The 25,030-nt window shown below is 39.1% G+C and overlaps 1 long non-coding RNA gene across 1 annotated transcript in view; it reads right to left on the bottom strand.

Moving 5' to 3' along the window:
- The window catches only part of LOC102378567, a 127,622-nt gene that overhangs the window by 31,785 nt on the left and 70,807 nt on the right, over positions 1-25,030 (bottom strand). The window contains exon 3 of the long non-coding RNA XR_325216.2: positions 17,056-17,172. This is a non-coding gene — a long non-coding RNA (uncharacterized LOC102378567). The remainder of the gene's footprint in view (positions 1-17,055; positions 17,173-25,030) is intronic.

The following is a 25,030-nucleotide window of genomic DNA, read 5'->3' as shown; positions in this document are numbered from 1 at the left end:
TCTTTCCCTTTGTCTCTTTTGTCTACCTATATCCACAGTGGTGCAGTTTCTTGCAGTGACTGATGTCTTCTCATACACCACAGTGCCACTAGGGTCAGTTCACCACTTGAGTCTCCTGGGTATTGATATTAATATTGCATTTCTTTAGACTGGCTTTCAATGTGTCTTTAAGTTTTTTTGCCCACCTCGAAAGTGCTGACCACCAGTGAGTTGGGAGTAGAGGACCTGTTTTGGGACCCAGTTGTCAGTCCTCTTTATGATATGTCCTGTCCAACAAAGTTGTTGCTAAATAAGCATAGCTTCAATGCTGGTGGTGTTCGCTTGAGCCAGAATGCTGGCATTCATTCTTCTATCCTTCCAATCAATGTAGAGGATTTTCTAAAGACTTCACTGATGGCAGTATTCCAAAGCTTTCAGGTATTTCCAGTATATCATCCAATTTTCCCACCTATTCAACAGGTTAGGGATGACGATGGCTTGGTAGACAACAAGTTTGGCTTCAGTCCTGATGTCATAATCAAAGACCATATGATTTCAGAGACATCCAAAAGAAGTACTAGAAGGTTTTATCTGGTGTTGAATATTATTGTCTATGTTTACTTTTTCCCTGCCTACCCAGGTGGGGAAAACACTCAATAGTCTCCCTGTAATTATAATACGTAATATGTATAATTCTAATATGTGGAGGAGCAGCTGGCTGTTTTGGGATGGGTTGGTAAAGGATTTCGGTTTTCATGAAGTTAACACTGAGTAAAGCATTTCATACACTTCACAGAAGCAATCAAGAGTACTTGGGGCACTTTGATTAAATTGGCACACGTGATACAATCATCAGCATACTGAAGATCAGTAAGTTTTGGTTACTTTGGATTTGAAATGTAACCAGGTAATGTTTAAGAGATGCCTGATCATGAAATACAGGAGGTTGACTACAGATGGAAGTCAACATATAATGAGATGTGGAATAACTATGATACAGATGGCCAACAGTGTTGGTGCAATCATACATCCTTGCTTCATTCCATTTGTGAGAGTGAAGGAGTTCCAAGCCACTGCTTAGGGTGATTACTATTGTGTTGTCATGAAGAAATTTGATAATGTTAACAAATTTTGGTGGGAATCCAAATTTCATCAGTATCTTCCATAGGGCCTCTCTGTTGATTGAATCCAAGGTCCTAGTTAACTTAATGAAGTTCATGTAAAGATCTTGGTGTTCCTCACAGAGCTATTTCTGCAGTTCATATCTATTATGCCACTGAGTCACCTGAAACCACATTGGGACTCAGGTAGAACCTCTGCAGAGAGGAAATGAATCCACATTGAGGAGAATGCAGGCAAGGATCTTTCTAGCTATACAAAGAAGTGCAATGCCATGATAATTGCTGCAATTCAACTTCACTTTTTTCTTCAATACAGAAATAATTTTGGTGTATTTCATGTCACTGGGAATTTGTTCATGTTTCCAGATTTTCATAATGATGAGGTGCAATCGGTGAGAGTTTTTTTCCACCCTGTTTTCTACCTTGCTTATAAATTTCAGCTGGTATTCTATCAAGACAACATGCCTTGTTGTTCTCATCTGCTTACTGGATTTCAAGTCATTTTGATGAATTTGTGAATCTGCAAGATAGTCCTTAGTGGGGTGGTATGGAATGGGTTCAGTGGTAGTATCTTCGACATTAGAATCTCAGTTCAGGAACTATTGAAAGTTCTCCTTCCACCACGTGTTGATGGTAGAGCTATATTTAAGAGTGTTATTTCATCCTTAGCCCTCAGAGGTCAGGCTGTGTGTGCTTAGCTCAGCTTGGGTTACGCTGAAGAAAAACTATGCATGTCAAAAAAACTTTTGCATCTCTTTTGCTTTGTCTTTCTGCCACTTTTTCTTTCACACACAAGTTTTCCTCTGGATGTCAGCTTTAATGTGACGTTCAGTATCTTGCTTCTGTTTGTAGCTGATGTAATTCTGCCAAGCTTTGAATGTTTTCCTTTTTCTGCCAATGAGAACTTGAATTTGCCTATCATACTCATCAAACCAGTCCTGAAGTTTCTTTGTGGAGAAGCCTAGAGATGCTTTACACACCACGGATGCCTTTGTTAAGGCTTTCACAGTGATTAGTGGTGTCACCATTCTCAGGGAAGTTGGAGAGCTTGTCACTGAAGCACTGCTGCAGACAATTGATTTTAGCAGGGTCTTTCAAACATTTAATATTGAACCACTTCCTTGTTTCTTTTGTTTATCTTGGTTTGGGGTGATGCAAATGTACTTGATCAAACATATCAAATGATGATTCATCCAGCAGTCATCTGTGCTGGTTATAGGTCTGGTGAAATGGACATTGTGATAGTGTCAGACACACACTATGATATAATCAACAGATGCCAGTGCTTTGAGTGAGGTTGCATCTACAATGTCTTTCATTTTTTGCAATGGCAGAATAAGGAGTCTGTGATGATGAGATCATGCTCTGAGCACTTGATCAGGAGAAGAATTCAATTTGAACTGACTTTCCCCCTTGCTTTCCAAGAGTTGCTTCCAAGAATCACAGCCTCAACGTGGTAGGGAAACCTGTGTGCTACCAATTACTTTGAGAGTGATGTCATCAGGAATTTGTATTCCTGGTAAGGTCACCCATGGCAGAAAGGTTGAAAGTGAGGTTTTCAGACTAATGGTGATCCAAAAATTAAAATAAAAGTCCTGAATGACAGAGCACATAGACGAAGACAGAATGTCTCGTAATTGCAGATGAAGGCTGCAGTAAAATAGAAACTTCTGGTCATCTAGGTTTTCCTTGCCATGGGATCAAGATTTCCTTTTGGCAAAGTATAATGTTTTTGCTGCTGCATGACAGCATCCTCATGATTGAAAGAAGATATGCACAGGCATCTTCCTTCCCCATAAAGTCCTACAGCAATAAGCAGGCCGTGATAGGAGCAGGTGCTTGTCATGGACCTAAACGGATGTGATGATTGGTGTTAATTTTATACTTGGAACTGAGGCATGTGTACAATTTGACAGCTGCTATTATATGATAAAGCAGAACTATTTAGGATCTATTCTGCTCATCCTGTGTGAGGAGGGGGCTAGAAAAGGTGCCCTAATTATAGTCTATCTTTCTTTTTCTTAACTGAAAAAATCACATCCAGTGGAATCACTCTATTTGTGGTCCAACTCAACTAATGAAGTGTGCAATCTGGAACGTCTGCACCCTGATGGAAAACCCTAACAGTGACCAGCTGAAGTGAAGAACAGCACTTCTGACCAGAGAATTTGCAAGGTTTGCTATTTCCATTGCTTTATTTAGTGAGACTAGACTTGCAGAAGAAAGGAGGCAAACAGAGCATAGTGTTGGCTACCCCTTTTTTTTTTGGAAAGGAAAAAGGCAAAAAAGACAGAAACATCCACAGCAATGATTTTGCTATCAATATCCAGTTGGCATCAATGAGTGCCTCGTTACCCTCCATCTTCAACTCACCAGCAGACAACATACAATGGTCATCAGTGCGTATGTCCTGACCCTTGATGCAGGTGACAAAACAAAAGAAGAATTCTATTCTAAACTCAACTGAGGCCCGTCATCTGTCCCTCAAGAAAGTAAGATTAGTTTTCTTCATGATTTAAGTGCAAAAATTGGCAGGGATTCTGAGCTCTGGAAAGGAACACTTGGGAAAAATAGGGGTGGGGCAAGTCAATTTACCATTTAATTACAATAATAAATATTGTCTTTATTATTTTTATACATGGAATGCATCACTAAATATATTTCTTTTACTTTCAGAAATGTGGCACATGAACTTCCAGCCCAAGGTAGAAACAGAAGAAGGTAGCTTCAAATCCCATAAAATCTTCTGATTCTGTGTTACTTAATTAAGGAAATCACAGGGAAACTGCATTATGTCCAGAACTTCTGCCATGCTTTTGTCTGCCCTCAACTACATGACCAATATTGGGGCTTATTGAGAGAGATTGTTGGAGGACAGTCTTGATGAAACTTGATAGAATCTTCAGATGCGTCCGGACAAGTGTGGCCATGTGGTATGTGGTGCCACAAACACGTCTGCAGCACTACATACCGCACAGTCAGGTGTTCTCCACGCTGGATATCCAGGGGTCAAAAAAACCCCGTGGAAAACAAAACAGAGCAGTGTACTCATGGGCAGCTCACACTGTTGAAAAGTGGAGCTGTGCCACCCAGAGCTGCGCTGCAGCTGCCAGCTAGTCTCTGCCTGGCAGGATTGCTGCTGCTGCAGCAGCCCCAAGGAGGCCCCCAGGACTCCAGGTAACGCTGCTGGGGCCACCAGAGTGCTGGCCACAGCCTCCCCTGCTGCCCTCAGGGTAACTTGTTGCATGCCAAAGCGTGCGTGGCATTGGCATTCCCCGGGGACAAGTAGCTGTGGAGCAAAGTGCACCAATGCTACTTGTTCCTGGGGAACCAAATGTCCACGTGTGTCTGGACACAGCCTTCAAGTTCAGAAATTTCTTCTATCTTGTTTTAGTGAGCCAGGATCCTTTAACCTGAGGCTGGACAGGGGTGAAGTATTTATTTCTTTATGCATAAAAGTTTTCCAGTTATTAAAAAAAATGAGTTTTTTGGTTTCAAAGTTAGACTGTCATATCATGCACACAAAACTGCATGAAGCGATCAATATATAAATCTGTATTAGGTACTCAGGTAACTATTTGTATAATCAAAAAAAGCCCACCAGATGCACCTATGAAGGAGTTGGGACACAAAAGTCCATTATCCCACCTAGCTTTAGAAATCTGGTATTTGATTCAATAAGAGAGTCTTTATGCATATAGAAAGTGGGAAGTGCCTTTAATATCAGTTATTCAAAGGACCCCGTGATGTATAGTTATATTTAGTCTGAGTTAGATTCAGTTAATTCAAAATAGTCTCCTGCCATACTCTATAATATTGGTTTGAGGAAAAACACGTCATCAGCACAGTGCCCACTAACAGCTATCTTTTAATTTTTTGGAACAGAGAAAATAATGCAATATTAATTACATTTCATGCTTAGCTTTAGTCTTTTTTTCTCCTGACATCTCCCTGTTGTTCAACTCATCTCCCTCAGTCAAACTCATAGTAATATAATAGGGAGCTCCCCTATCATTGTGTTAGCTAGCCATTTCTTTTAATAAATAGGGTCTGAAATACAGGCCATAATAGACATATGAGTGTACTAAGTTTAAAGTTTTGAATCTATCAACTATTCAGCTTTGATTCCAACACAAAAGAGAGAAAAAGGAAATGATGCAATTAGTTTAAATCTAGTGATTATTCAAATACTCTGAGTTTCCACTGTTGTAACCGTAAACTGAAGCTGGCTTTTAAATGTAGTACTATAAACTACAAATGCCAACACAGTGCATGTAGCTGTTACTATTTTAATCCTTTAGTGAATCTCTTCTTGCTTAGGGATTTCACTCAGGACGCCTTTTAATATAATTTTATTAGATTTTTTTTTTTAGTATTTTAGTGGATTTACATAAGGATAATCTTATTTAATTACATGATTACTGTAAATAAAGGTGTGAAGTACTAAGTATGCAGTTATACAATTTTTTTTAACGTTTAGTCAGTCATTTCCAAAGCATTTTTTTCAAAACACCAAAAGCAATTATTGTATATCACAAACTATTAAGCTGGACTTAGAATTTTGTTTTAAAATCACAAAATGGAGTGAATAATTAATATACTCACTGGATAAATAGTTAACTTTTAATACTGACCTAGCTTTTGATTTGCTTAAATTCATTTAAAAAGTAAAATTGCACACAATGTAAGTGTGTATCACATTACAATGAAAAGAAATAAAGTACAGGTTACAAAGTCAAGTATTCAGAAGATAGGACTTGCTTATATTAAGGTTTTTCATCCCCCAGTATTAAATGATGGCACAGTAACAGCCATTACTACACCGTGCTGGTGGCCCACAGTTATTTTTAGCCCCTATGTCACCATAGCAACACACTATACCAAGGGTGCATGTCACTACAGTGACGCAGCTGTAGTGTCATGGCTTGTGCCTGTCGATGCTACATCACTGCAGCATGTTGCTATGGCAACCTAGCATCATGGGTAGATACGCCCATTGTCTGTAAGTAGATGTAGCCAAATGAAGATCAGCTGATCCACTTCTAGCTGATCCACGTCTTCCTAGCTATACAAGGAAGTGCAATACCAAGTGCTATACAAAGAAGTACAAACTCACTGGGCAACTCAGACATTGTTCACTGCCCTTCAGGGTCCTGCCCCTGTTGCTCCTGGAAATTCAGGAACCCAATATCATGGGACAACTGCAAATGGGAAAATGCTTGGTTCCCTTGCTTCTAGAGGTGTGTCCCAGGAATCCCCCAGCAAGGGATTCCCTGGATGTGTTTACCTGGGTATGTAAACGGAGGATTGGGAATGGGAGAATGAAAATGAGGGAACAGAAATATCCAGAGTGTGCAGGCCTCTGAAACTCCGAGAGTGCTTGCCTGGGATGGCTAGAGTGTGTGGGAAACCTTGGGGTGGCTGCAGTCTACCTCATAAAGTAAATAGACAAAAAACCCCACAAATTTATACTATCTATTGTTGTAGCCACAGTTTTGGGCATTTGTAGCATGACAAGGGGTATGGAAATATGTTTTCTTGGCCTGTGTGTCACCATAAAAGTTTTTATGGTGGCATAAAGGGGATGTCTATTACCAGCCATTCAGACAGGGTATAGTGAATGACTCATTATCTAATACTTGTATTATCTTGCCTATTTGATGTATGAATTATTTGCTGCACACTATCCCTGTGCTGAATACAGGATTCTTGCAATTTTCTCATTGACTTTTTCCATGGTGCTATCACTACAGTGCTTGTATGTTTCTCAAAAATTAAAATTTTACAAGAGCCGTGTAAAATAAGTAGCTACCTACAAGTATGCTGACCATATGGAAATCTGGGATATCATCTGAGAAATCTGGGACACTGCCCATTCCCACCATGCTCTCACAAGTTAGCAGTGAGTGGGGCTACGTGCCAGGCAGGCAGAGGTGCCTGCTTGCCTGCCCACCTGCAAGGCATCCCATACCCTTGCATTTCTGGGACTCCTGTTATATGTCCCAACAGCCAGCCATAACCAGCCTCTGAAATCAAGGAGTGTCCCGGCTAAAACAGGACATATGGTCAACCTAACTACAAGCCCTAATGTACCAATGGGAAACTGAGGCAGAGTGAAATTAAGTTGACTAATTTTTCAGGGTATTCAGTATTACAGACCACTTATGTAATAATAGCTACCTATGAAATGTTTGGTTTAAGTGATTTAAGTGATACATTCATCACACAAAGACTCTATGGCAGAAGCAGGGATAGAATTTCAGTTTTTCAGGGAAGCTTCAGCACCCTGGCAAATAGCAACAACAGTTTCTGGGAAACTCCCTTTCAGCCCTGAATTCTTGGTTTAAAGCATACCCTCCTGCAGATAGAATCTTTGGGGAATTTATCTGTTAACCTCTAACTAGACCCTGAGAAAGATGTCAAACAGATATAAAAAAAATCATCACTTTTTAAATCTGGGCCTTTTCCCCCTACCAAATATTAAGTCCTGGTTCCAAAGAATTCTTAAGACAGTTGTAAGAACATTTTTAAAACTGGACAAAGCTATTTATTTTCTCTGATCCTATTCTCTGAAATGGATTTTTTTTTTCTTTTTTTGCTGAAACTTGCACTGGCTTAAATGTGGGCAGATGTCAGTCCTGGAAAATTTTCACCTAAATGAAGTCTGGCAAAGTTTTTAACAACTTTAAAAACAAGATCTTATGGGACATGTCAGGCAAACTCAGATGTAAGTGCTGTCACTAGCTCTGATAGGAAGCACATCTTTATCAATAAACCAGTGGTTCTCAACCTTTTGAGACTCACTGCACCACTCATTAGATTCTAACCCGGCTTTGGAAATGCCAGATCTTAACTTTTGCTTGAGTTTTGAGTATGGGAAAATAGAGCAATTTGTCTGTTGAAAGACCAAAATAAATCAGAATTCTTTTAACATGATGGATTTCTGTTTAAAATCTTGGGGTTACTTTTTGATATATGTATAGGTGTTTGCATACCTAAGAGTGCTAATATTGTGCAGCACCTCACAACATACGCAAAGGATCTCAAGGAATCCTGGTGAGGAATCACTGGAATAAGCAGAGAAGCTTGAGAAAGGAAACTGGAAAACAAATGAGGACTTGGTTACTTTTTGAAAGATAATTGTATTGCAGTTTATATGGAATATGGTGTTCTGTAACAGGGCACTGTCCTCAGGCCCTGTTACGATACAGACTGTCCCACCAGACCAAAGCTCCCAGAAAAACTTCCCGGCAGAACCTGGGATGGTGGTGCAATTAACGGAGCTGAGCAGCCAGCGTCCAGAGTTTGAACTGTGTCCCATCTGGTCCATAACAGCTGCTCAGGGTCACAGACTTCCAGAAACAGCTCCTATTGGCCAACAGGAGTTCTGCTGGAAGGCAAAAGGGGTTGCCAGCATAACTGAAGTCCCCTTCAGAGGGGAAGCATGAGAGGAGATGGGCTTGTGTAAGCCATGAGGAGGCACAGAGACAGTGCCAGGAGACAGAACAGTAAGCCGGAGCCTGGGACAAAGCCAGACCCAGGAAGAACAAATTCCCCTACTAGAGAGGCAGCACAGAGAGCAGCAGCACAGGGAGAGAGCTACCTGGACTGGTGAGTCAAAAATTTCAGAGTGCTCTAGCACAGGGGTCAATGAGGTAAACCTTAATGAGGAAAGGGATCGGGATGAGCTCCCTTATGGCTAAACTATAAATAAGGACTGAGGGATGACTAACAAGTTGATCACTACAATTTAAAGGAATTGATTAATTGGATGTTGATAAACCTATTGGTTGATGGAATGTAAACATGGATTAATTAAGGGATGATATGCATTAGTTGATAAAAAATAAATAAGGACAAAATTGAATGAGGATAAGTTTGTTAACTGATAAGAGAAAAGATTGAAGAATCAATGGTACAGGGATGTATGTACCCAATGGCACAATATAAATAAAGTACCAAATTGTTATGTGGACCAGTGGCAACAAACTTACTGAAAAAGGAAGCAAAATATAAACTCCCACCGGTGGCATGAACCTGCAGGTATTGGACTATTAACTATCTCCCTGTTGGCAAGAGACCGGCATGACTGGTTGGCAGCTGGGAACTACAACATATTTAATGTGAGGATGAGATGCCGAAGGAGATCATGGGCCTGAGCCTGTATAGGTGTGGTAAGGCCAAGGTATAAGGGAGGTGAAGCCCTGTGAAAAAACATCTTGCTGTGATTCCTACCACTAATAGTAACACCTCCCTTCTTCTCTTTCTTTTCTTTTGAACATCAAGGCATGGCAGAAGAGTCATAAGGGAGACCCCAAAGTGGGGGATTAAGCAAGTGAGCAGAGACATCTTGAGGAGATAATTCCCACATGTTCCAATAACGTGAAGAATATTTGCAGCAAAATATCAAATGACTATAAATGTTAAAAAGAAAAAAAATCAATATATAGAGAACAAACACACACAACCATCTATGTATGCACATTCAACTATGGGGGGAACATCTCAAAACACTTTACTTGTGAAGATTTTCAGACACTGGCAAATATGCAGTTAAATGTACATATTGTTGTACAACAGTAGTGGTGAGTAAATGAGTACTACATGTAATGTAGATGCCAATGATTTTCTGCAAGGAAAAAGGTCAAGCAACATTGACAAGCTTTCAACCATGAAATAATAGTCAGCAGATCCACATGTACCAGATTTTACTACAACTTATCTCCTCTCCAGAAAGAATAACTAGGTAAGGATATTTACCTCATACAGTGCTCCTAAGAATGAAGAGTTCCAGACTATTTCAGAACAACAGAGGAAGCATATTTCAATATCTGCTGACCTTATATGGAAAAACATTTTTCTATGCATTCCTTTCTTTACATCAAGTAGACTTCAGTTCAAGTACTTGCAGAAATAAGGCTAGGTAATAGAGATTACCTCAAAAAAAAAAAAAAAAAAAAAAAAGGGGGGGTGTTCTAAACTAGTTAATGTTTATGTAGAGGCAAAAAGCTAATATCCAGAACGCCTCTTAGAAACCAGTTCTCAGCCATGTACATCAAGCATTACTTAGACGATATGTTCCCAGAATGAAAAAAAAATTGTACCATATTCTGCACCTGCTTCCATTTCTGGATTGAAATTTTACATGGCAGCAAAAAGGTTCTGACTTTGTACTGTGGAAAAAAGACCTATTTCTTTCAGTCACCTTATTAGTTTAATGTGGCAAGAAAGCCAATACTATTATTTGTTACATGATGAAATTAATTTGAAATAACAGTAAAAAAACAAAATGGACCTTTATTTTAATCAAATATAAGAATAATAGCATTAAAATACTCTGGAGAAAGAGAAAGATTATATGCTTCCATTAAAACAGATAAGCAGAATATTTGTTTTATCCTTTTATGGATCTTAGTTCAGTGTTTTTCAGTCTTAATGTATATCACTATTATTCCTTAGCATTCAAGATAACTGATGTGTGTGTATGTACACGTGCAAACTAAAGCCAACCCCACCAAAAGTGTTGTATACAATGTCCAGGTTTTTATTTGCAGTACATTACAGTTTGTGCTAATATATAGTAAGGCAGATGCTTAGATTTGTTCATCAATTTTCAGTTTTTTATATAGCTTACTCTAAATTACTTGACTCTAACCTTTTTAATAACCAGTTAAAACTATGAAACTATATCTTTCAATTATAAAATTGAAGTATGGGATTAAATACTGAATAAATTCCAGTTTTGTTATTCAAAGTCTATAAGATACAGATAAATGAAGTAAGCATACCTCCACAGCACTCAGGTACTCTATCATGTTGACCTACACATAGGCAGGAGTCTGAAGTGCTGACAAAAGCTTCAGCTACAACAAAGTGTTATAAGCTTGGGCACCTAAATCCTGCCATGATGGTTGTGTACTATAGGCTGTTATAATGGTCAGAAATGGATTTATGGGTTGGCTGGGGATCTAACCAATTTGCCTTCTGTGGGGGTTGCAAGGGATTTTTCCTTTTTTGTTAATATACACAAGGAACATCAGGATAGTTTTCAGCTATCTCACAACATTTCACAAGCCTGGTTAATTAGAATAGAGTAGGAGGCAGCAATGTTTTCCAGTGGGGGGCCAGACTGGGTGTAAGCAGGGTGGGCACTAGGACCAGTTACCTCTGTCACTTCTCCAGGCTGCCTTCCTGTGGCAGGCCACAGGGAGAGCTCTACTTTGCCACAGCCCCAGGCAACTGACTGCAGTACAGCAGAAGGCAGGCTCTGCCCGCTGCTGAATCCCGAGGTGCCCAACTGCATTGCAGTTGCAGGGAGTGTCCAGCTGCTGAATACCTCTGAAACCACAGCTTGTGGCCTGGAACCAAAGGACCCACAGGCTGGATGCAGCCTGTGGGCCACAGGTGGCTGGCCACAGATGGCAAGAAAGCATTTATTTATTTTATACACATATATTACAGGAGTGGGTGAGGGAAAATGCATTCAACTAATGCTATTGAGATTTGCATTACCTGGTGCAAAACAAAAGATGTGAATATTAACTTCTGGGATAACTGTCAGAATAGGGCATGACAGGCAGCAGTCATAGTCCTTAAGGCCTTTCTGTTATCCATGGCCTGCAAAAGCTGAATGAATCCTTATGTGTCTTTAGTTTTCCTCAGAAACTGAGAGATGGAGAGCTCAGTAGCAGAGCTACATACCCTTAGAAGGGTATGGCAAATAGTATGGCTAAAAGTCTGCTACACTTGCATGTTTTAGAAGGCTGTTAAATCGAATAAAGAGAGGGAGTTAGCTGTGTCAGTCTGAAGTCAGGCAGAAGGCAGGATAGATTAGCACCTTATAAGTAAATTTATTGTAGATTTGCACCATATAACTAAATCGGAGATGCAGAGCTTATGCTTTCATAAGCAGCAGATTGTCATCAGTTGATATAAACCCACTGCTTTCGAAAGCTTATGCTATGCTAAAGCTTATGTATCTCTAATTGAGTTAGTCTATGAGAAGAAAATGTAATAAAGTCATAGGCTATTTGCCTTAATTCTGTCCCTGGGCCTGACTCTAGTGCAATGTTTACATTATATTTTCTTGAGCCTGCATCTAATCTTTATGGGCATAAATCAGGATCTATATGACGATGACATCTTAATAATTAGGTTGTTAAACAAATGTATACATCATAATTTCATTGAGAGAGATATATTTACAGAGTCAGAACATATTGAATTACTTGCTGGGATGGGAGAGGGAGATGATGTATGGGATGAACTCAAACTGTCTTTTAAAATTTCAGAGGGGAAAGGATGTACACTCCTTAACACAAGGCAAAGCAATAAAGAAACAAATTAGCAAACATGATAACCAGGGGAACAATAAATCTGCCCAGTAGTGTCAGGCATGTAGTGTATGGATAGCTGATAATTTAAAGCCATGAAAATGGATTACAAATCTGCAAGGATACACTGAAGCTCATGCTTCTAAACAGGATTATGCAAGTTATACAAGGCGGTAGCTCTTGACAGAAGGTAACAGAAAGAAAGCAGAACTACGTAATCTTAAATACTAACAGGCAAGGAGAGGGAGAAGGCTAAAAACATAGGTATCTGTCAAAAAATTCTCTTCCTGTTTGTTTAGTTTCTCTCTCCCCCCTTTCAACACTAGTTTTGTTAACCATTTAGAAAAAGAGAACAGATTGACATTTAAATACAATTAAAAATGCTTCTAAGCAAGTTTTGGAAATCCGAAGAATCAATGCTATATGCCTGCAGTTCCACTAATATGGTTTCTTCACTACCTGCATTAGGCCTCACATTATAGACAAATTAAGTTAAGACTGTGTCTATTACAACATATTTGGAAGACAGAAAATGAATTTGATACTCCTCAGCTACTTCAGTGCTAATCTCTATTTCAGAAATACATCGGCAAACTGTGTGTTTTTCCCAGCCTACAATTTTAAATATTTTATATGTTCTAGCAGTAGTCTCTCAGGCTAGGTTTGAACCAAGTGACTTAAAAATAAAAGTATGAAAGGATCTTAAATATTACTTAATCCCATTTTCTTCACTCCACTACTGCTCCCACTATTTTTCCAGAAGTATCAAATGCCTAATTCTATTACAGCAACTGTCAGTAAACATGAGGAAAAAAATGTGATTAAAATAATCAAATACAGATACCAAACAGCAAACACCTGTCACACATTACACTTAGCACATAATTGCACTTAAAACACTAGTGTCTGAGCACATATTTTAGTGCTTAAATGTTAAGTGCCATCGTAGCATAGGACTTTTCTGATAATGCGTACCCCCAGACTGTATTACCTAACGTGCTGAGCTAAAATCTGACTGCTCCACGGAGGAATAGGATCAGGAGACTCCAGTACGGTTCTGATCCTGAGACCGAAAAACAGCTGTTTTTGGTCACAATCCTGCCCACCACATCGGAGTCTTGAACCAGCCCTAGTGCAGTGGGTATGTTGAGACTGACAATCAGCTGTTTATCCGCCCCAGTCATCCCATAGCACCAGAGGGACTCGTGTGTGTTGCAAGAGCTAGGACCAACAAATAGCTGTTTGGCAGTCCCAGCCCACCCACTACACTGGAGTCTTGAACTGGCTCTTGTACGGTGGGGAGGCAGAGACCTACAAACAGCTGTTTGTTGGTCCCAGCCCAAAGTGCAACAGACTCTTCAAAGGCTCTGGCACTTAGGACATGTTTTATTTTGATTGCAGTAAGCATTACCATGTGAATGCTCAGAAAACTTTCTAACTCATAGTAATGCTTAGCATGATCAAAATAAAACACATCCTAAATTTAACATGCAACAAAGCTCATAGTTTGAAATGTGAGTTATAATGATGGTATAAATGTTTAAATAATTTCAAATATAAAAATTAATTCATTCAAATCCTTATTTGTTTGCTTATCAAAAGGAGAGTGACTACTTTGTATTAACTGTTTACTTCAACCAAATTTCCTAATGATGTTGAGTTAATTTTTTTTTAAACATAGACACTACAATCAATAGTCTTTTGTATTCAATTTGAAAATGTTTCCTCAAACACCTGACCCTTGTCAGTGGAAAGGGATTCAACACTTTCAAAAAAATGACAATAAAGCTTTGTAAGAACAAAGTTATTTAAATGGCATTTATCTGCTATTTGTCTTATTCTATATTGCCATTTTCCCCCACAGAGTGCTAATAAGTGCTTGCTGTTGAAGAGGTTTACATTTAACATCTGTCACTTGTATCCAGAAGTAGCACCTACAGGGAACCGTCAAATAGATTGTTATTCTCTTCTGTAGCACCAGCAAATCTGTCTCACATCATTTACATACAGATAGTTATAGGCATTCATCATTTCATTATGCTGACTGCCTCACTATTCTGATGCATAATGCCTCTTTAATGAGCCTCAAAAAATAGACTATTCTTTGATTTACGACTGCTTAACTAAAAAATTATACAAATTGACAAAAACTTATCATAACGCATTTTTGTTTTTCCTCTACCTTACACGTAAATTTAACAGTGACTCACAAGTTAATCTCATTATTTGTTTCTTTTACAAAGAGATCAAATTTTGATGTTCTATGTTTTAGTGTCACTACTGTTAATAGGAATATTTTCAGCTTCCTGAGAAAGTCACTCTAGTACTAAAATTTTGGAAATTAAAATTGATCATTTTTCACAGAAACAAATGAAATGGACATCCTCTTTCAATATTACTATACTTCAATTACTCTAGGCTTTCTAAATTATAATATGGAATATTGCTGTACTAGTCATGCACAAGTGACTCATAAAAGAGCCAATTTCCATGTTCAAGTAAATTGAACTGTGCTTTATAGTATGAACGTCAGCTACGTCATGCACACAGACGGTTTCCACTAAAGAAGTCATTTGCCTAAAAAACAGGTTAAAAGCTACAGCATGTTAGAGTATTACAAATATATCTAAAGCAACAAGGGAATGCTGAGGATTAATGAGGTTTCTGCTTCTTTCACTCAGCTCACTGTGCAAAGACATTGCAAGAATTTTATCAGTAAGCATATTAGGTCCCCAACGACTCCCTCTAACCCCATTGTGATCGTTAGGGCTATGAATATAACTAGGGATCTCAATTTTGAGTATCCAACCTGAAAAGGGCTTGAAATGCAGACTATCTTTCATGTGAAGGTCATGCACCTTTAAATTAGCCAACGGGGGGGGAGCCCTTATGAATGCAATGGAAATGTATAGAGAATTTAAAAAAATAGCAAAATACTTTATATTAAGGTAACAGATGGCAAACTACAATCCCCAGATCATTCTAAAAGTCACCTTTAAGCAAAAAATCCTGAAAAAGTAACTTGCAGTAATACTGCATATTCAAGAAGTTTGAACATTTTTCATTAGATGCAGAAATATTTTTAGATGACAAAGAGATTTAAGGGTTGAAAACATACTGATCTATTTGACCCTGCGGGGATAAAAAAGAATAAATATATAGAACACAATCAGAATTCTCATGTTTTCATGGTTAGCTAATACAGTCATTTCAAAAAGAGAACTCCAATTAATAAGGAGGAAAATGTCTGCATTTCACTTACTGCAGAAGTCAGGCTTTTAGGAATATAAATACGGTCACCCCCGGGCTATATCAAAGTCTTATAAATATATGAATTCATACATCTACATGTTTCTATCATTTCAAGAAATCATGTTTAGTTTTATTTCCATCATAAATGTGGGAAGTAAGATTTTTGTTTTGTTTTGCTTATATTTAAGATGCACCTTTTTTTTCTATCAATAGGATTCATGGTACTTACTATAATAATAAATGTTTTCATACAGTGCACCAGAAAAAACATTTCTTTCACCCAAACAAGAACCTCTAAAACAGCCAGAACTTCAAAACTCAAATAATCAAGTTCAGCTACAGAGTAACGCCAAAAAATGTCCATCAAATTCACTCTGGTAAGCAAAATGAACTTCTTTCCATCTTGTCTTCAACCACTACAGCAACATTCAGTTTAAAACACATATAAAAAACTCAGTTGCTCTGTTGCTCTCACAAGTTCAGTTTATACTTTTACCAGGCAGGACAGTTTTTCTTTCTCCTGAGCCCATTTCAAACATGTCCTCTTCTACACATTCAGATAGCATGTAAGGGCATGTAACTGAGAAGAATAACTGGGTATTTACCATATTGGTTACTTCTAGTTTCCATATAGTGATTCTACTCAATACTAAATGAGCAGAGATGAGACTGTGATTCTAGAGCCATAAGAAAAGAAGTATGGGAACAGGATGATAGCCAGGCGAATTTGTGACAATATGTCTCCCTGCACAACCCATAGCGGTTACACCATTACTTCCTCCTTCCTTTTGTTCGCGGATTTTTTTTTTTTAATTCCTTCTTCCAGAAGACAGATTAATGTAGGCTATGGAGGAGAGCCTACGAACAGAGGAATAAAACTAGATTTTCAGAACAATCAGTGGATGTGTCTACATGGGATGTTTACTGCACATTGGCCAAATCACACTGCACAACAGAGCGTTAGAGCACAAACTGTCTAATAGCCTACTGCGCAGTATTACTAAGCTAATGTGCATGAAGCATCACTAATTCACTGTGCACCAGTGCTAATGCACAGTAATTGTAGCTACTGAGCATTGAGTTAGTCCTTTATTAATGAACTAGTAAACCTCTGTGAAGCGGTAAATGTGAAGTATCTAAGGCACATTAATGAACGTGTGGATGTCCCTGGTGTTGAGCACTTTTTAAAAGTCTGGTCAATGTCAGAAAATTCCTTGGACAACATAAAATCAGTAAATATTTCCAACATTTTCTTTAAACATTTTGTGAGAGCATGAGCATAAGGGACACTTTCTCTGGAAGAATATTAAATTATCCAGTCACACAAAAACATTTATGAATTATGTTGCATTCTGTTCAGAACTACTTACAGTTAGCTGATCCTATAAACTGATTGAATACTTCAGCCAGTGTACTGTTCACATGAGAAGAAAATCCAGAGGGTATTCTGTCCTTTCATCTAGTTTTTAGTGTTTCTGGATATATGTCTACAAAATAAACAATTCAGAATAAATAAAAACACAGCTGATATATCTTAAACCAGATTATTAAATATAAAAAGGATAAAAAAGTTTTACAGTAATTTCTGGCAATGTCTGCCATTTACCTCAAGGTATAATTAACACTTTGCAAAAGATAAAAGTTTAAATTCTGCTATTATTTTTAAACCTCTGCAACCCAACTGACTTCAGAGTTCTTGGATCTCATGGTCGACATGTAGTATTGAACAGCTGTTATTGTTACACCTAAGCAGCCATCTGGTGGTCTGAGGGAAGAAGCATAATGACTACAGAGGGAATTGGTAGAGTCTTCCTATGCAACATAAATAGGCTTCCATGCAGTATGTATGTGAATTTTAGTACATATTACAAAGGTATGTAGAGCAAGCAATATTCATTTTAACAAAAAGATAATTCCACTGCAAAACTAAAAATAAAATTAAGTAAACTGCATAAAGTATTTGTAAACTACACAAAGATCAAGTTCTATATGGATTGAAAGTGATGAAGCCAATAAAGGAGTTTATGAATTCCATTTCTTTGAATAACTTATCTTGTACATTTGATGTCCTGTAGATTCTCTACCCTCATTTGCCACTTCCCATTTAGTTTTGGTTCTCCCTTTCCATTCTTGTATTATGTCATGTAAACCCAGATGCATTTGCCCTCTTTAACCTTTCTGACAGAAATCCCAGCCTAAAACCCTCGCCTACCCAATGCCTTTTAAACTCTTCATTTCTCCTTTTTAATGACCGCAATGTTCCACCAGTAAAGATATCCTCTACAATTCGTCTGGTTCTTCACTACTCCTGGTAATAAAGAGCCTATTTCACAGTCCTGCAAATTGTTCTTCATTCATTCCAACAAAGTTATATGTGTTTGTGCTTAGATCTTAAACTGAATAATACAGGCCTAATCCCCTAGCGTATTAGTAAAGCTTCTAATTTATTCTTAACTGAAGTAAAATATATGTTGTTTTATATGGGATGATGCGCCTCACCATCAGCACACTCCCTTTTCAAAATTCTAGATCCAGCCATTGTCCTACTCAAAGAGCAAAATTTGATAAAACTCCAAACAATTCTAGCACATGGAATAGAGATGTTTGGTACAGCTGCACAGCATAAGATGAAACTAATATTTAATCACTAGAAGGGTTATCAAAATCAAAATCAACCAGAGCATACTCTTTTGTAAGACACATCATAAAAACTAAAATTAAATAATTTTGTCCTACCCATGCAATCATTTATTTTGAAGGGGCTAAAAGCCTTAGGAGGAAGAGAAATATCAGTGCACTCTTCATTAAGCAGCTTTTTTTAACCAAACTTTGAGATAAAACTCAAAGGAAAGGGCTGCTGCTTTTCCTTTTAGCAGGAAGTGAACAGACTATATTAGTGAGCAGACTATATTACAACCCAAGTTTTCTTTCAATTCTTGCATTATATTGTTGTGAAAAACAGTCACAGGTCTTTCCCTTCCACTCCACAGCAAGCTTTTAGTAAGATTTGGCATCTCAACAGTCTGCCAACAAGTCCCCTGTAGTTCCATCCCTAAACATTCCAGCTAAATAGTATCTGTTAAAAGCCCCCAAATACTGTAGCAATACTTAAAGAATTAACTCAAGGATATCATATTTAGGTCTACTGAAGTTTACCTTTCCTACATTTGTACTCAGAATGGGAGGTCAGGGCATAATAACAGCAGCTATGTATAAACCCTACTGTGATTGCTATGACTAAGGACAGACATTACACATAAATCGGCTTAAGTGATCAGAAACTGGTTTAAACCCATAAAATAACAGATGTTCAGTGCACATAAATCAGTTTGAGAATGGCTGAAACTGATTTGAGATAAACCTGGTTGAATGTAGTATCAGACTTAACTGATTTGGCTCAAACTAATGTATGCAATGTCCGTCCCAACCACTTGCTGGTTTAAATTAAATCGGACATCCCCAGCATCCCGCCATGCTCTGTGGGCTGGGCAGGGCTCTCTGCTCCACAGCAGGGCTGGCCCCTCCCCTCTGCTCCCTGGCTGCAGTTCCCATAGTCTCTGCAGGCGTTTCCCTGGCTTCTGCTCCCCACACCTCCCGATCACCTCGCTTCCTTCCCCACTCTCTGCTAAGTAGGCATTGCCCCATCCCTCACAGACACCTCCCAGCTTTAGCTAGCAGACCATTTGCTGGCCGCCACCGAGCTGTGGCACATAGGACAAAGGCAGAATCAACAGATAGCTGGTTATTTTCCTCTATTGTTTTCTTAATGGGTTGGTAAACACTGAGTTAGGGGTGATAAATATTCCCTGTGGGGCTGGTTAAGAATGAGGGAATCACAGCATCCTGCCAGGGCCTGGCCACTCCCCGCTCAGCTGAGCCCTGTGGAAGAGAAAGGAGGGCTCCTCTAGCACCCCTCATCTTCTAGCCTGAGCCACTATAGGCATGTGCCTGCATTTCTGGGATGTCTGTCTGGTTACAAAACTGATTTAGCCTAGCAAGGTTACACTAACCTGCAAAGACTGAATCAATTCAGGCTCACTCTTTTTTGAATATCTGTCCCTAGCCTGGAAGTTCATTTTATTCCAATTGCTTCTTCTTAAAACAGGTTAAAAAAGTAAACTAGATACATATAAAATTCAAAACTTTTATGTGAACTGCAATTTTAATAAACTATCAACATAGAAAATAAATCAAGAAAAAATTATATCCAGTAATATTTAAAAAATTGACATTGAAAAACAAACAAACCAAACCCCTCTGCTCTACTTCACCAAAACCAGTAATAAAAATGCTAGAAAACTATAAATTGTACATATATTTATAATATACAAGGCAAACACAGAATAAAATTTCTGTTGATTAAATGAGATTTACTTGCTTGTTTCCTAGTGCTTTGTTTAATTTTGCCTGTATAAAGTCTCATAGGTTAAATTATATAGCATAAATGCCATGGACTATTCATAGTATCTGACAAAATAGCTTGTAGCCTACAAAAGCTCATGCCTTTCTGAACCCCTTAGAATCTAAGGGCATCTTTACACACACACCAGAATAAGGGAGGGGGTGGCACTTTAATTAGAGCAATTCTTGGGAGTTGCTCTAATTAAAGTGCCTGCAGTGTCTTATATATTCAGGGTCCTGCACTTCAACATGGTGGCAGGGCTGCTTTAACTAAAGTTCATTGAACAAGGTTTAGTTAAAGCACCCCCACCACCACTTTGAAGTGCAGGAACACTAAATGCACGTGACACTGAGGCTGCTGGAGTGTACTAATTAGCACGCTACAGAAGACTTGATTAATCAAGTCTAAGTAGCTCCTAGTATGCTAATTAGCACTCATTGGAGCAGGCATCCGGCATGTGTGTAGGTGCCCTAAGGTGCCATCCTACCTTACCTTCTGGCAAATTCAAACTAACAGAGCTAACCAGGTCTCTGCTTAGGGTTTAATTACTTAGAAATATTTTCTCTGATCCAATGCATCTCAGTATATTATCCATAAAGTTAGCAGCAAACTTGCCAATTGAATAGTCCCTTCCTGCCAATGAGTACAGTATGTTCTATTGCCATCAATGGAAAGATATTACAAGTACATCCTTTCCACTAAAATTCATGATTTTGACAGCAGGGTATTTTTATTATGGAGGGAGGTTTCATTATAGAATAGTAGCATACCTAAGGGTGGGGGCAGGGGTGGGTGACCAGAGTAGCAGCTCTGAAAGCCCATTTTGGAGGGAAGGGAGAGTGTTGTGAAAATCAATGCTACCAGAGTGCCTGGCTGGTTGCACCATCATGACCAGCCTATGGCACAGAGCTGCCCTGTTACAATTCTTAAAAAAAAAAAAAAAAAAAAGTATGCCTCTAGAATTTAGTATAACAGAATTAACAACACAATAATAAAAGTCAAAGTATGGGAGAAATGATGTTTCCATTGCTTGTACAATCTTTGTCATGTCTAGAAAAAAATGACTCAGGGCATTTTCTTTGAATCTGGGAGATGTGGGATTCAGTCATCTTTGGCTCAGGACAGGGAAACAGCAAACAGGAAAATAGGTTTATTTTCAGGAACCCTTTGCAGGAAGGAACCCTTTTCTCCACTGAAAAATGTAGCAATTTGAATGATTCTGTTTATATGCTTTTTGAACAATATACAGGTAAGGAACAATAATAGCTACTTGATATGTAGCAGAAAGCTAGAAGGGCAACAGATAAGCATGTACAGAGAATTTATAGATAGGTACTTGATGGATCAGGGCCTAAACTTAACTTTCATGTTATATTTATGTTAGTTCAATTTACATTATGTTTGTCAATAATTCACCATGACTATGCTAATTAAACCTCATCTGAACTCTTTGATAATGATTAAACATACGACTGCTGAATGTTACAAATGGTCTTTAAGATACTAAGTGACATTGTTTAACATAGGAATATTGATTACAACTAAGCCTTTCACTTGTAGTTCTTCTCTTGTAAAGATTCTTTGTGCAAATTAATTATAAGATATGAAATATAAACATCTCATTGTAACTTTATTTTGCATTTCACCACAGCTACAGTTCTTTCATTTTTATTACCGAAGACCGTCACACACTAGAAACAATGCATTGTGATTTAGTCCATCAATAATGGCATGCCTTTATTTGTGCCTTGACAGTGTACCACTGTAGTAGGTGTACTATTTTATGCTTTCAGGAAGTCCCTTATGATTTTCACTAACTCATAAAACTAATTTTCACTATCCTCTTCTAACAGGACTGATGACAAAATGTAACCTTTTATTACAAGATAGAAAATGTCTAGTGGTATCTTCTCTAGTAAAACATTTTTCTTTAGTGATTTAATTTATAAAGTTTTGTCTCTTCACATGAATTATGTTCAGTGCTTCAAAGCACATTGTAACCTTTCAGTATTCTGTCTAAACCCTCAGAAGTGTCATATCATCAAACCATCAAAGATATTCTTGATGCATGTCAAAGCTTTGCAATTCAGAGCTACTGAAAACAGGCACCAGAGCAGTAAAAACATACAAAAATTTTACTATATATCTTTACTATAATGTATCCTTCTATGACTACATCAGCAAAGTAGTAATAGCTCTTGGCAGAGAGCATTCATCTTGGCTGAAAAGCTGTCAGTAGCAACATGGTGGGTGTCAATTAGAATAAAGTATGAGATGCAAACACATTTGCCAATTACATGCATTAGACCTCATAATGACTGATGTCACCAATGTAGTATGGCAATAAATTATCTTAAGGAGACTAATTATATTTTTTCCATCAGCTGAATTTATCCATTTTGTAGTTACAAAAGGAACATGCAAAACGTTTCCTTTTAGACAAAGCTATATTCATTTTTTCCCCACTTTAGACCCAACTTGGGCTTCTTAGAATAATAAAAAGGAAAATAACAAATAAATGAAAATAAAACTATTGCCTCTTAATTTTATTTTGATTATCAATTATTTATAAGAGAATGTAATGGTATATTCTGCTTTAAAAAGCAAACAAAATGGCAGACTTTATAAATGAGTTCAGACAAATTCAATACACAGCACAAAACTTCAAGGTGAAGGAGGCATAGGGTTCAGTTACATGTCACACATAGGACATGCTATATTTAGATCAGGGTTGTCTGCAGTCCAAATGGAGGTTTCTGGGCCAGTCTACAGGCTGGATCCAGCCACACTGGAGCCAGTGGGCAGAGCTGGTCTAATACAGGGCCACATGCAATATGCTTCCCATACTTGGCACCCTGTGCCTCAGGTAGTGAATGCCAGCCCCACCCAAGGGCTTGCACTGCAGGCAGATTGTAGGCTGCATTCAGTATCATAAGCATTGCCCACAGCCCAGGAGGCTGGCACAGGGCACATGCTGCATGCAGCATCCCATTGGATCAGCCCCAAGTGCTGGCTCTGAGGTTGCTCAGGACTGGGTCCCAGGCTGTCTGTGTGTACGAGAGCTAGCGCTGTCCAGTTAGGTGCCACATGGAGCATGAGCCCTGTGCCAGCTTCTGTGCTGTGAGCAGGAGACATGGTGCTAAGCTCAGCCCACGCACCACAGACAGTCCAGGCCCTGAAGCGGAGCTGGCACATGGTATATGAGCTGAACGCAGGGCCACAGGCTCTGTTTACAATGCAGGGAGCCAGCATGAGGCACACGCTGCATACTGAAGCTCACCAGACAGCTCTGTGTGCTTGCTCTGCTGTGCATGGATGGCCTGGAGCGTGATCCAGACAGTTTTCAGGCTTGGTCTGGCACAGGGGCCACATGCATTTTACATCCTGGACCAATCCCTTGTGGGGTGAGCAGCACCCACAGCATCAGGTCCAGCCTGTGCAGCAGACTGGCTCCATATGTCGCATATGGCATGCAGGGTCATCCCAAGACCCACGGGCCAGTTCAAGCTGCTCCACAAGCCAGATCCAGCCCCAGGGGCATATGTTTGACACTCCTTATTTAGATCGTAATAGGCATTACTACAACTAAGGATGTTTCCTGAGCAGTTGCACATTAACACTGACTATGATCTAAATATGGATCAAAGTAAGCCAGTTCAAGGCTCCAGTGAGGTGGGAGGGGGAGTTCAACAAAGCTGTTTGTCAAACTCTCATCCACCCTCTCCCCACGCTGGAGCCTTGCCAGTTCAAGGGTCCAATGCAGTAAAGAGTCTGGAAGCCTGGCAAACAGCTGTGTTGGGCTCCCCACCTCACTGCAGCAAAGTCCCCAATCTTATTACCTCTATGAAGCAGTCTGAGATTAGCTGAGCACATGTTAGGTAGTACGATCTGGAGATACTCCTCTAGAGTATTATACTAAGTTTATTACACTACGAAGGCATTTAGCATGTGCTTCATTGCTTGAATGCTTGGCTGCTAACACTGGAAGTGCCATTAGAACATACCAAGCGTAACATGCAACAATACCTATAGAGCAGTACATTTAATTAATGATTCAGTGAAAGAAGCCAAAATGCGGGGGCCGGGGGCGGAAGAGAGAGAGAGAGATTGTTTGTTTGTTTTTAAAGGAAACATGTTTATGGGAAATGAAAACTGTTCTAAATATTTGGACTGGCATGATGCACACCTCAAAGGATCAAAGTGAGAGAGCGATTAGATTGGAAGAAGTATAGGGAATCATAGATGTGAGCAAGGAACCAAGAAGAGAGATGTAAGCAGCAGTGGAGTTGAACAGCACTTTTTAATTGAGGATGAGAAGCTTCAATTATCCCTGACAGTTTTCAAATCAAAACTGAATGTTTTTTACTCTATGAGAGATATTCTAGTTCAAACAGCAATTAATATGGGAAATTGAACAGCCTGTGTTAAACAGAATGTCAGACTAGATAATCACAAGGATCCTTTTTGATCTGTGAAAAACCTAATGCAGAAATACATGAAAAATGCAGTGAAAGATATGAATAGGTCAGAGGTGTGAAGTAGTTGGGGTGAAGCAAATAATATGCTCCCCATCCTTTAGGGCCTTGTTATACCCTACACTGTGAGCCATACAAATGTTGATGGGAGTTAACGATAGTTTGAGCTTGGAGCAATCACATGTTCAGGCCAGGAGAGGCCTAGAGAACTGAAAAGTAAGATTCCTCACCTTCCCATTCAGGGTTTCCCCCTGCCCTCTGGGACTCCTCTCGTTTTCCACTTCCCCCTCCCTGCGAGCCCCTCGGTGTTCCCCCCACCTTCACACACCTCTGTGGCATTACTCGTGGCTGCACACACTGCCTGTCCCCAAGGAACAGGCAGAGAAGAGTTAACCTGCCCCGATGCTGCTGAGCTGCTGCTGCTCTTGTGGATCAGAAAGGAGCAGCAGTGGCAGCAGCTGGGCAGGC

This window comes from Alligator sinensis, unplaced genomic scaffold, assembly GCF_000455745.1.
Source record: "Alligator sinensis unplaced genomic scaffold, ASM45574v1 scaffold1578_1, whole genome shotgun sequence".
NCBI lineage: Eukaryota > Metazoa > Chordata > Crocodylia > Alligatoridae > Alligator > Alligator sinensis.
The sequence above is the reverse complement of the archived record's forward strand: the minus strand, read 5'-3'. Positions and strand labels throughout refer to the sequence as shown.